At 37.4% G+C, this 12,333-nt stretch overlaps 1 protein-coding gene and 1 long non-coding RNA gene across 2 annotated transcripts in view; both read right to left on the reverse strand.

Moving 5' to 3' along the window:
• lmo3 (LIM domain only 3) overlaps window positions 1-768 on the reverse strand; it is a 38,521-nt gene extending 37,753 nt beyond the window's left edge. Inside the window, exon 1 of the mRNA XM_088989212.1 lies at window positions 268-768. The gene's annotated coding sequence lies outside the window, so the exon portion shown is untranslated. The remainder of the gene's footprint in view (window positions 1-267) is intronic.
• A 2,977-nt stretch (window positions 769-3,745) lies between these two features.
• LOC148881538 (uncharacterized) overlaps window positions 3,746-12,333 on the reverse strand; it is a 54,823-nt gene continuing 46,235 nt past the window's right edge. The window contains exon 4 of the long non-coding RNA XR_016113735.1: window positions 3,746-4,283. This is a non-coding gene — a long non-coding RNA (uncharacterized LOC148881538). The remainder of the gene's footprint in view (window positions 4,284-12,333) is intronic.

Below are 12,333 nucleotides of genomic sequence, written 5' to 3' on the forward strand. Positions count from 1 at the left end.
TTTTTGTTTGAGACGTTTATTCGCATTTTACGCACATTTTACGCACGTTTTACGCACGGACTCCCTAAAAAAACGATGTAAACACACGCGGGTGCACTTGCAATGTCCAAAATGAACCCGCACTTGACCTAACGTTGTTTAGACACATTATAGCTGTTTTGTTAGTGTGTTTTTTGAGTATAGCCACCCAAAATGTAATGTAATAATAATAAATAGAAAAAAATGGCGGTGTCAACTCACATATTAGAAAAAAACAAAGTTACATACCTTGAAGTACAAACAGAGCCGTCCAAAAATCAGAACTGTCCCCAACTTTGTCACTTCCAGTCGTCTTGGAGTTCCTTATGAGCTTCTTCCTCGCAAAAAAAAAAAAAAAAAAAACAATAATAACAACAATCAACAAACTCCTCCAAAAGCCAAACTCCTCTCTGCGATCTCTCTTTCCAGCGTCTGCTTTCTCTCCCGGTGCTCTTCCTATTTAAGCCCCTTCCGTCAGGTCCCCAGTCAGCAGCAGCAGCACACTCGGGCTCATCCAAGAAGCTGACAAGCAGCGTTGGGGAAGGCAGCGCATGTTGCTCTAATGGACCTCATTAAGCTCTACTTACAGATGTTCTCTTAACATAATTGATCTGCAGCGAGTTGAGAGGACGGCAACCTTATTCCCCAGCCCCCAATTATGGCCCGGTAATTAGATCCCCAACCTCCAGTTCTCCACATTCACCCTCCTTACATTCCGAAATATCAAAGTATCTCTTTTCTCTCAGAGCGACTCACCCCTCCGCCTCCCCTCGCACCCCCCACCCGTTCTACCCACCTTCCCACCCCCTCACCAACAACCAACACCCCCCCTCGCAACATCACCTCCGATGTCTCCTCCCACCCACACTTTACTATTGAGAGTCGGATGCCAGACTAACTTCAGCTAACTCCCCTCTTGTCACGCTCCCTCATTTGGAGTCTGTATAAGTGACAAGGAAGTAAAAAAAATATCCCATGAAGCGTTATTATAATAATAATAATATATGTCAAGGGGAGACTTACCGTGATCTCGATGAAAATGTTTCTTCAGCCGTCATCTGTACTTCTTTGAAAGTGTCGGACGCTTCTCATCCAAGATGCTTCGTCAGCGAACAAAAATTTGCTGGTAGTTTTGGTCCTATATATGTATATATTTATCCTACCTTCCCGTAATATGTTTTATCTTAAATAATTACTCTGCTGTAGTATCCATTGAGGAAAACGCTTCAATTCCAAGCAGCGCCAGTTCCACATATGCGACTGAAAGCAATTTTTTCAGACGAGAAGCTTTTCAATGCACCAAAGAGTCCCAAAAAAATGTTTAAAAGTGATTGCACAGCTTAAAAAAAATATATATATAATGCTAATTTGTGCTACTCCTATCAGCCGGCTAATTAGCCGCGGCGCGAAAACAAGAGCTCACGATTGACATACTAATGTTGTGCATTTGCACTTTTAACTCATTCACTGCCATTCACGAAATGCGCTTTATTGGAGTGACACTAAATTATGAAATACAAATATAAATTAGCAACATGTTCATGTTAATTTCCACCAAAACAGATAATACCTTGTTAACTATCTTATTGCAATTTGGCGCTTCAAAATATTTTGTTTCCTTAAAAATGTTTTATTATTATTATTATTATTATTATTATTATGTGATATAATAATTGGTATTTTTGCTGTGTAGCTGCACTTTGAACGTCAATACGATGCTTAAATATAAAAGAAACAAAAAAATTGAATTGTTGCAGCAAAATGGAATGCACATGCGTTACAATACATAAATAAATAAAAATAAAAATAATGTAAACCTGAACCTAAATATGCGTAAGGAAAAACATGCAATACACTCGCCAGTGTTGCATGGGCACCCACTGGTGGTCAACAAAGGACTCACTGAATTCATCCACTTGAGAATGCGTGTTCAGTTATATTTCACTTTAGAAGTCGATGATGTTTACATTTCATAAATTAGAAATGTTAATAATAAAATAAATTAGCATAATATGCAATATTTCACAACCATGAATCATTTTTGACTGAAATATTGAACTTATTTGACCTTGTCATAAGCCCCCCCCCCTCTCATACGATCACATAGCTCCCATATTGTTTTCTGCAATCATTTCCCTCACTCCAGAGTCTCCCTTTTTAGGTCATTTATGATCTTAAGGGCCGAACTCTGGTCCTTCAGACTCCCCAACCACCCCACCGGGAGATAACCCGAGGGAAAAAGACCAACTCAGCCCCCCCCCCCCCCCCCCCCCGTCCTGGTTCTTTTAAAATACATGCTAAATAATTGCTACGACCTTGAAGTAGGAGGGTCAAGGGATCCGTAATTTTAATGACAATTGTCCCTGTGCACGCAGAGCCAATTTTGTCTTCCGACAGACGGAACTTCCAGAGCCATTTCTTCACACACACACACACACACGCACATTCCAGAGAATCACCTTCCGTCAGTAATAGGTCAGAAGGGAACTGTGCAAATCCAAAGAGAGACAGGGGCCAAAGAGTACTGACCCTTCTTATTACTCCTTAGAGAGTTTTTGGGCGGAGAGTACTCCAATTCAAACGCCTCTTCATTTAGGCGGAATACAGATGTATATAAAAAAAGGAGAATATCAGCAGTAGTCGGGGAAGAGAGAAGAAAACAAAATCTCCAGCACGGGTAATGCTTGATTAAGAGGAGCCTCGTAGGTGGCTGTTGTTTTACTCCATATTGATCCTCTAAGCGCAACTTTCCATCATGCAGAGAAGGCCGGGGCCAAAGACGACAGCTAATTAAGATGGCTAATCACTTCATTTCACAAAGCTGTCGGCTCTGTCACTCCGTTTTTTTTTTTAACTCGAGCACCTGTTGTTTGGTATCTACAAAATGATTTACAAAAAAAAAAAAAAAAAACGGCAAGATTGATTTTTTTTTCAACATTTCTTCCCGCCAGAGATCTTGAGATACTCAAAACGTTACAAAATGGCGACCAGCTGGACATAATGAATCAATCTATAATCTATGTTTAAAAATAAATAAATAGATTAATAAACAGATGAATAAATAAATAGAGCAACAAATAGATCAATAAATAAATAAATACATGTGTAAATGTGTAAATATGTACATTGGTAAATAAATATGTAAATTGGTTAACAAATAGTGTAAAAACAAGTGCGTCAGGGTGGAATTATTTAAAAACAAATAATAAGATCTTAAAAATAACTTGAAAATGTATCGTGAGACAATCAAAAGGCGTTTAGCAGTATTTTGGACATACTGGAAAGGCTTAATTGAGGATTGATTGGTTGACTCCAAAGTGGCAAAGCGCATGATAAAGCAACAAATATTTTTTAAAATATTTTTCATGTATTTTTCGTGCTTGTCACAATCTAATAAATAAATAAATAGGTAAACCAATAAATATGCAAAAATACATAATAATACACATAATATATACATAAATACATAAATGAAAGCAAAATAGGGAATAAATAAATGCATAAAATTAATAAATAAAAAAAAAAGGAAAAAACTAAATAAATACATGAATAAAACAAATAAAATAAATAAAAGAGACAAATAAATAAAATAAAAAATAGGAAGAACTAAATAAATAAATGAAATAAATAAATACAACAAATAAATGAAATACATAAAAAAGAAATACATATATATATATAGAAGTTATATATATAATAATATTAAATAATAATAAATAAATTCGCAAATAATAGGCATGCAGATTCTGGTCCTTTGGGGTTTAGAGACCCCTAGGAATAAAAAGGTACTTAAATTATTAAATATTATAAATATATGAAATTATTAATGATTTACTTTACATTTCTTTAGATTTTTTTGGATGGTACTTTCTATATACAGTATTTATTTTTAAACAAGTGTTCCTAATTTAATTGCCTGCTCTGTTGTGGTGTGTGTGTACTAGGGGGGTAACAAGAGCTTTTTGGGGCCACCCTGAACACCACAGCATCCCGCTAATCCCCATATGATCATCATCAGCCTTCCCAGGGAGCCTCGACGGGGGAAAAAAATGGGACTCACCTTCCATAAGACGGCGTATGCCGTTTAAGATGCCATCTCGGGCGGTAACAAGCACATCGCGAAGAAGGGGTTGCGTGGGGCTGGGGGGGTTAGCTTGTTATAAAGTGAAAACGCCGCAGCAGGCGAGTCGTCACCCCCGCTCCTTTTCACAATCACTCCGTCTGAGGTATTGGATGGCCCTCTTCATGTCAAGTGGACTTTATTCCTGTTGTTATGAGAAAAAGGAGGAGACACATTACTCAAGATGCCGCCATTGAGTTTTATGCACGGCGAGGCACAAATTTACACCTTTCCATTTTTTCCCCTCCCTTTTTTCCTTCCAATCGTATTGATAACCGCTAACGCCATCTGGGGAAAGCGCAGCTATCATTTATTGTCTTTTTTTTTCTGACCGCTAGGCTAAAGTGATTTGTGGGGCGGGATAAACACAACGGAGCTAAGCCCCGGACGGTATTTATGAAAGGAAACTGCCGGAGAATGATTTCCCTTCTGGATTGAGTCGAAATAAGATACTTTTTTTGACTGCGTTATTGAGTGGGTTAGCCACATATGCGCTAGACCCGCCATATTGCATCGTTCCTTCACTCGGGTGAGTGACGGGCGGGGGGCGGATTTTAGGACCCGAAGAAATGAACGTGGGAAGTTGAGTTCTACAAGCGCCAAGTTGTACAAAACACACAAACTTAGCGAGAGATTAGAGTTAGAGTCACTTCACATCAGCGCCGAGGAGCTAACGGAGAGAAACGGGAAGCGCCGTCTCACTCTTATCCATCCGAGGGATTGATATGCTGCCGGAATATAAAAAAAAGGGAATCACAAAAGGATCAAGCGTTGAAATCCAGACTGGGTAACACATTGGGCGCTGTCATCTTCCGTAGCCATTTTAAGATCCCGCCCCCATTTCCTTCCCGGGTTTTTGACGTCTTTAAGCTTGGCTAAGGGCTGTTTTCAAAGACGTTCTTCTGATCAAGTCAAGGGAGGGAGGATGGGAACACGGCAAGGTTTGCAAAGCCAAAATAGTTGAGTGAAAGAAAGAAAAAAAATGTGCTATTTAACGTCGTTACATGTCAGTTTTTTTTTCGAGGGAATGAGGATTTATTTTAGCGAGTTTTGCGGATCACGTCAGCGGTGAGCGTTCACGACGGGGATTGTTACACCTTGAAATTGGAGCATTAGATGGAAAACTAAAGTTTAAATACAGGGAAAAAGTGTTAAAACATGGAACATCAGGGATTATCTGTTAGGGCGGCGGTTGTCCCTCAAGGATTTATTCTAGATACCAGTGCATTTGACCCATAGGGAGCAATACAAGTACTACTAGGCACGTTTAACAAACCATATAAAAAAGTGGTTTTATTTTTTATTTATTTTTAACTCATTTTCTGTAAAGTCAGCATCATCCCAAACGGCGAACTGGAATCACAAGAGACAACCAGGCAATAATCTGGATTATTTATTAGTTTGTTTTTAATTTCTTTTTTAAAGTTTTTCTTTTTTCATTAAATATTGTAATTTTAATTTTAATTTTTTATTTTAAATGTTTAACTTTAAATTTTTAAGATTACATTTTAAATGTTAAATTTAAATTGTAATCTTAATTTTAATTTGTATTTAATTTTTTAAAATAATTAACATTACAAACATTAAATTGTATTCATTTTTATTTATTTTTACTTCTAGATTTATTCTTATTATTTTTATTAACTCATTCACTACAACACTTGCAAAAATGTGCACAATCCAGTGCCAGGGTTTTTGTCACTGTTCCCACAGAATATTGAGTTTTAATGCAGTGTAAGAAACATTAGTCTCTCTTCTTTCATCAGAAAAAAAGTTAATTCCTAAATTATATGGGTTTGGAGTTATCTGATTTTGAAATGGGGGCAGTTGTACAAAATATAATAAAATACATTTTTTTGTGGATATTTTTTTCTCCTAACCAAAATGTTACGCCTGCTCAGTCCTCACCTCAACTGTGAAGAAGACGATGAGACACAGAGGATAATTGGACTCTAATGGATGTGAATAGCAGCAGGAAGTGGCGAATCCCAGCGACGAGCAGAATGTTATGATGTCTTAAAACGCCTCAGGGTCATCCGTAACGATACCCTGGCGGAAGACATGATGATTGGATGCCATCTTAGGCTGCTTTTTACAATTGCCGTTTGGATTTCAGGCAATGCGTGCTGACTCATGGACGATTCTCCAGAAAGCTGCTTGGGTGTACCCCTCCACCCCGCCCACCCGCCGCATCTGCATACGCACAATATCAACAGATGGCTTCCCCCATCCTTTCTTTCTTCATTACGACGTTTGAAAAGAAATGTCTTGATGCCTTTCAGTCACTCCGTAAGGCGTAAAAGTAATCTCCGCCGTCTGAGAGAGGAAAGTTTCTCTGACGAAGTTGCCGGGGAAATAATTGCTTGAAACAAATGAGCTCTTGCGGGTCCATTAGGCAAGTATAGCGCCCATCAAACTGGGTGCGATAGCGCCGCTAGCTCTGGGGTTTCTTTTTTTGTGGGAGACAGATGGGGAAACATTTTAAAGGAGAATTCCAGCCATTTTTTTACCTTGGGATGCTACGATTGTCTCAATCGAAACCAACAATATGTTGATCGCAAACAACAGCTTCAATTATCAGATTGTAGTAAGGAATGTCATATTAACAAGTAGACAGCTAATCGATAGACTAGATAGGGAGCTAGCTAGATACCAATAGATAGCTAATGATATAGATAGCTAGCTAGTGGGATAGCTCATAGATAACAAATAGATTAGCTAGCTAGTGAGATAGCAAATAGTTAGAAAGCTATGTAGCCATCTAGATAGCTAGCTAGATAGCCAGAAAGACAGATAAATAGCTAGCTATTAGTTATCTATTATCCAGCTAGCTAGCTTTCTATCTGTTTTAGTTATTCCAAGTTGAGTGAACGCTGGTGCGTGTGGCTGCCGCTGCTCATCCACAGAAAAACATATCCCATGACTGTAAAGTGACCTTGAGGGTTTTGAAAGCTGCTTAGAAATCAAATGTATTATTATTATTATTAGTAGTAGTAGTAGTAGTAGTAGTAGTAGTAGTAGTAGTAGTTGTAGTAGTAGTAGTATTATTATTTATTAGTAGTAGTAGTAGTAGTAGTAGTAGTAGTAGTAGTAGTAGTTGTAGTAGTAGTAGTATTATTATTATGATACCGTGATGTCAGCAAATCTATTTTTGCGCAATTTTTTTTTAGCAATAGCTTATCATGGTTATCAGATAATCAAAATGTACGATCACAAATACCGCTAACTTTGGATTACAAAAGATCGGAACTGAATATGATTCTTACATACAAAATCCCCTCTGAATAGTTGCAACGGATCTGTGTAGCGTAGCGCCACGCTAGCTAATCATTTGGAGAATTTCCCAGATTTTGTTGTTCAGGCGCTCGATTATGTATCCTCTTTCATTCAATCATCGCACAGCTCCGCAGTTGACGTTTGGTCAATAGTGCAATTTCCTCACCGTAAGGATATGACAGACAATCTGCGCCAGAGGATTCCGATAGCGGCGCCTTTCACTGCGCGTATTTAATCCGAAATATTGAGTGGGTGTAACAATGTCGTGACAGCGTTTCTGCGGGGTGATTATTTATGAGTTTTACACAAACCACTAAGTCTGAATCCTAGTTTATCGGGTAAATAAATGTTATGTTATCACTGTAATGGGATGTCAACATGCTATTAGCGTAAATGCTATATTGATGTATTTAATGTATTGGCCAATTCTATGCTAACATAGAATTAGGCCGTTTCATTCAATAAGACTGTAAGACTGTAAAAGTTGCTAGAAATTGACCAATATACATTTTAAGTAGTACTACATGTAATTAAAAACTACAACAAAAAATATTTAAATGTCAATTTAATTTTAGAGCCAAATGGCTAATTCTATGCTAACAATGTATTTTCGGCTGTTTCATTCAAATAAGGAGTACTGTTAAAGTTGACAGAAATTGGCCAATATACATTTTAAGTAATAGTAGTTGTAATTAAAAAAATATTAAAATGTCAATTTAATTTTAGAGCCAATAGCTAATTCTACTCTAACAATGTATTTTCGTCCATATCATTCAATGCCTATCGCGCAAAATGATTTCAAGATTTCCGCGTATTCGCATATGTCGCTGACTGGACTTGTTTAATAATTAACCACGCTAGGTCTGTTTCCTTTGGCGGCGTGTCGCCTGGTCGATCCCTCCCGAGATGCGCCGCTTGTCTCTGCGGATTAGCACATTGTGCATATTTAAAAGGCAACACCATGAATTAATCAATGCCCTACAACGAGATGTACTTATCAGCAGCCAGAGCTTGTGACAGACAACTGGATCAAACCCAAACAGCCTCCGGTCGGGGTTGAATCAAACAAGTTAGCGCGCAACGGAAACCCTGTCATTAGCCTCTTTAAAGGGAGTTTTGGAAACTAATCATTCAACTTTAGAAATTTGTCTCATACGCAAGTCAATCATCTGTTTTTATGATGCGTTGTGAGCAGGGAAGTTTCATAAATTCGTAGCGGCGTGCCAGTTCCACCCTGCGCCAAAATAGCTTCAAGGTCCAATCTAGCTTGTTGGAGTTGATATCCGTTGGCTTCAACCGTGTTGATTTTGTAGTCTTATTTGTAATTTGACACGGCTTCCGAGGAGTCGGCCTAGCCTGGAGGTAGCGGAATTAAGGTGACCGGTGCTAATGAGCAAACGGCGTGCGCTGACATGTGCGCTGGCAGCCCGAATTTAGCATGGAGTAGCGTCTAGGGAAGCTTGCCAGTCAAGCTATGAAGTGTCATTAGCACAAAAGCTTCGACCTGTCATCCTGTTACGATTGATGCACTGAAGCACAATACGAAGGAATTAACGTATTCTATAAGGCGATTCAGAGTATAAGGCGCACCGTCAACAAACGAACTATTTTCAATTAAAACGCATAGAATAGAAGCTAAGATAGCTCCTGTTGTTGTGTTATACACTACTAGGGCATCAATATTTGGTTCAACTGAATATTCCTCACTTGACCAACCCTAGTGGCCAAGTGAGGAATTACCCACAAGCCAGGAATTCCCCACATGTTAAGAACCACTGCGCTAGATGGAGCGGCGCAAAATGGAATACAAAACAAGAAAATGCAGCTTGATAAGAATAATAATAATAAAAATAATAATCCATTTAATTTCTAAGCACCTTTCAAAAGTCTCAAGGTCACTTTACAGTCACAGGATACATTCTTTTGTGGGTGAGCAGCGGCAGCCACACAGGCCAGCGTTCACTCAACCCGGACGTAACTCAAATAGATAGAAAGCTAGCTAGCTTGCCAAAAGATAACTAATAGATAGCTATCTAGCGAAGATAGCCAGCTAGATAGCTATATAGTTCATCGATAGCTAGCTAGATAGCCAGCCAGCCACAAAACAGAAAATCACTAGCTAGCTAGCTAGCTAAATAAATCAAGAAATATTCAGACTAAATGCAGATTTTTTTTCCATTTAGTCATTCATTTAACATCAATTTTAAACGGCAGATGATAGCATAATTCGTAATGAGATTTTAGCGTTAGTTTTGCCGCTAACGAGTAACAAAAATCTCAAAATTCTTTTCATTACTTTGGAAGGCAGGCTACACCAGCTTAAAAAAGAAAAAAACAACAACTTGGCAGTCTGATGTCATCAGCGTCCAGTCAAAATGGCAGGAAGCTTTGCACAGAGCGTGGCAAAAGATTTTACTTTGAAAGCATTGATAATTGCAATAAAATTTATATGTATATATTTTTTTATTTCCTCCCTGACAATCGCCACTATATCAATTTGAGGCAATCGCATCGTATTCCGCAGGCCAAGCGAGAACACCGGGCGACCTTATTTTGCAGATGGAGGCTCATCATTATCATTCATATTAAACAATAACCAATAGGCACTTGCTCTCTCGAGAGAGACAATATCATGGGTCAATCAATAATGCATCCTAAGTTCAATTTGGAAATTGATATTTTTCTTGCAGTTCATATCAAGCGGCAGATCCATTTTGGATGTGTGAGCCTTGGAAAAAAATAAAATAAACAAATTAGCCTACCTGGCTAAATCATCAAGCGCATAGCAGATGCGGTGTTTACCTCCAGAGAAGACTGTTTAATATTGCAGGAAATGTTTATTATAAGAAGAGGATAAGCCAATCCGGGTGAAGATAAGACGGCGGCTATCAAAGAACCATTTTGGACAATCACATGTCAATAATGGGGAAGCGAATGCATTAGTTGAAGTTGTGCTTTATTAGCCATTTACATAGAAATTGCCTTATTTTCAACCTTGCTAAGTATGTCTTTGATATATTGGCCTGGAAATGGATGTGGTATTGATTGGAAAGTGTTTTGCTGAGAAGCTGTACTCACCTTTGCTTTTTTTTTACCTTATCAGAAGGTGTGTGTATATGTATGTTTGTGTCTACGTAGGTATGCATATATGTATGCATCTATTTATTTATCTATTTATTTACATGTTTATCCATTTTTTTATTTGTTTGTTTATCGATGTGTGTATTTAGTATTTATTCATTTGTATTTGTTTACTTTGTATTTTTTGTTTGCCTATTTATTTATTTATTTATTCATTTTGTATTGTGTACCTATTTACCCATTTATTTATCCATTTATTTATTTACCTATGTATTTACCTATTTATTTATTTATTTATTTATTTATTTATTCACCTATTTATTTATTTGATTTTTTGTTTCTTTGTTTATTTATCAATTTAGGATTAATGTATTGGATATTTATTTATTTATATTTGTTTATTTTGTATTTTTTATGTACTGATTTATTTACCTCTCTATTCATTTAGCTATCTATTTAGTTATATAGTTATTTGATTGTTTATGTATTTATGTATTCATTTATGTATTTATGTATGTATCTATGTATGTATGTCTGAATGAATTTATTTATTTATTTGGAGATGCGTTGGCCGTGTAAACAGTCGGCGTGTTGACACGCATGAAATCCGGCTGCCTCGGCAGACCTCCTCAAACACTTATTGATGAAAACATAATGGTGGAATTTTACGCTCCCTCTGTGGCTCAATGTTGGCACACAAAGACCAGAGGAATAATTATTATTTCAGGAGAACAAATATTACCCCTTGGGCTCCAATTATTTTCATGCATTGGCTCCTTGGGTGTCTATGGTTAAAAAAACAATGTTTTTGTTATGTTTTGTTTTAGCATCAACTGTGGTTGTACAAAACATGAGCGATGTACAATCTCAAGCTAACATGTGTTTTTATTTTGGTATTTATTTATTGACTAAAATGTTGCATGGTGCAAAGACTGGTATCATCAAAAACAGTCTAAAGTTTATTCCAGCTAATTTGCATCAACATAAAAAGGATATGAATCATAATAATAATAATAATACATTTCATTTATAAACGGCTTTCAAAACTCTCAAGGTCACAGGATAAGTGTTTCTGTGGGTGAGCAGTGTCAGCCACACGCGCTAGTGTTCACTCAACCCGGTAACTCAAATAGAGAGAAAGCTAGCTAACTAGCCAGCTAATAGATAACCAATAGACAGCTAGTGAGTGAGCCAAATAACAAATAGATAGAAAATAGATGCAAATCGATAGAAAGCTAAGTAGCTAGCTAAAACATAGCCAATGGATAGTTAACGAGCCAGCCAGATAGCTAATAGATAGCAAATAGATAGAAAATGGATAGCCAGCTAGGTAGATAGCTAGATAGCATTTTTATAGCATATATATCATAGTTATATTTTTATTTTTAGATGAATAAAATTCTAACAGGTCAATTTGTGTTGTAGCTTTATTGTCTAGCATTTTCTGACTGATATTGATCCTGATATTCCTGATATGAAGCAGTTTTGCAAACCAGTGAAAGAGAAAACATTTTTTTTTGGGGGGGGGGGGGGGGGCTTGTGGGTATATTTCTTTGAATCTATTTTCTTTAAACGCCAAAACAAACCCCAAAATAAAGCATTTGCTCATTAATGACAAAGCCGCTAACAGAACTCCCCTGTTGATTGACGCTCACTGAGATGTATGACACCTCTCAACTTGTCATCGAGGACTGATTTGTACTCCGCCGCCATCCATTCCGTGAGGAAAGACCAGATGTCCCGTCTTAATTAGGCCAGCGGTGATGTTTTTAATGACTTCTAGCCCATTACGTGCAAAAAAAGACTTTTTTTCTGATGCCCCCCCATTAGCGGCATTT

Source organism: Hippocampus bargibanti, linkage group LG22 (assembly GCF_051943395.1).
Source record: "Hippocampus bargibanti isolate YZ-2025 linkage group LG22, ASM5194339v1, whole genome shotgun sequence".
Lineage (NCBI taxonomy): Eukaryota > Metazoa > Chordata > Actinopteri > Syngnathiformes > Syngnathidae > Hippocampus > Hippocampus bargibanti.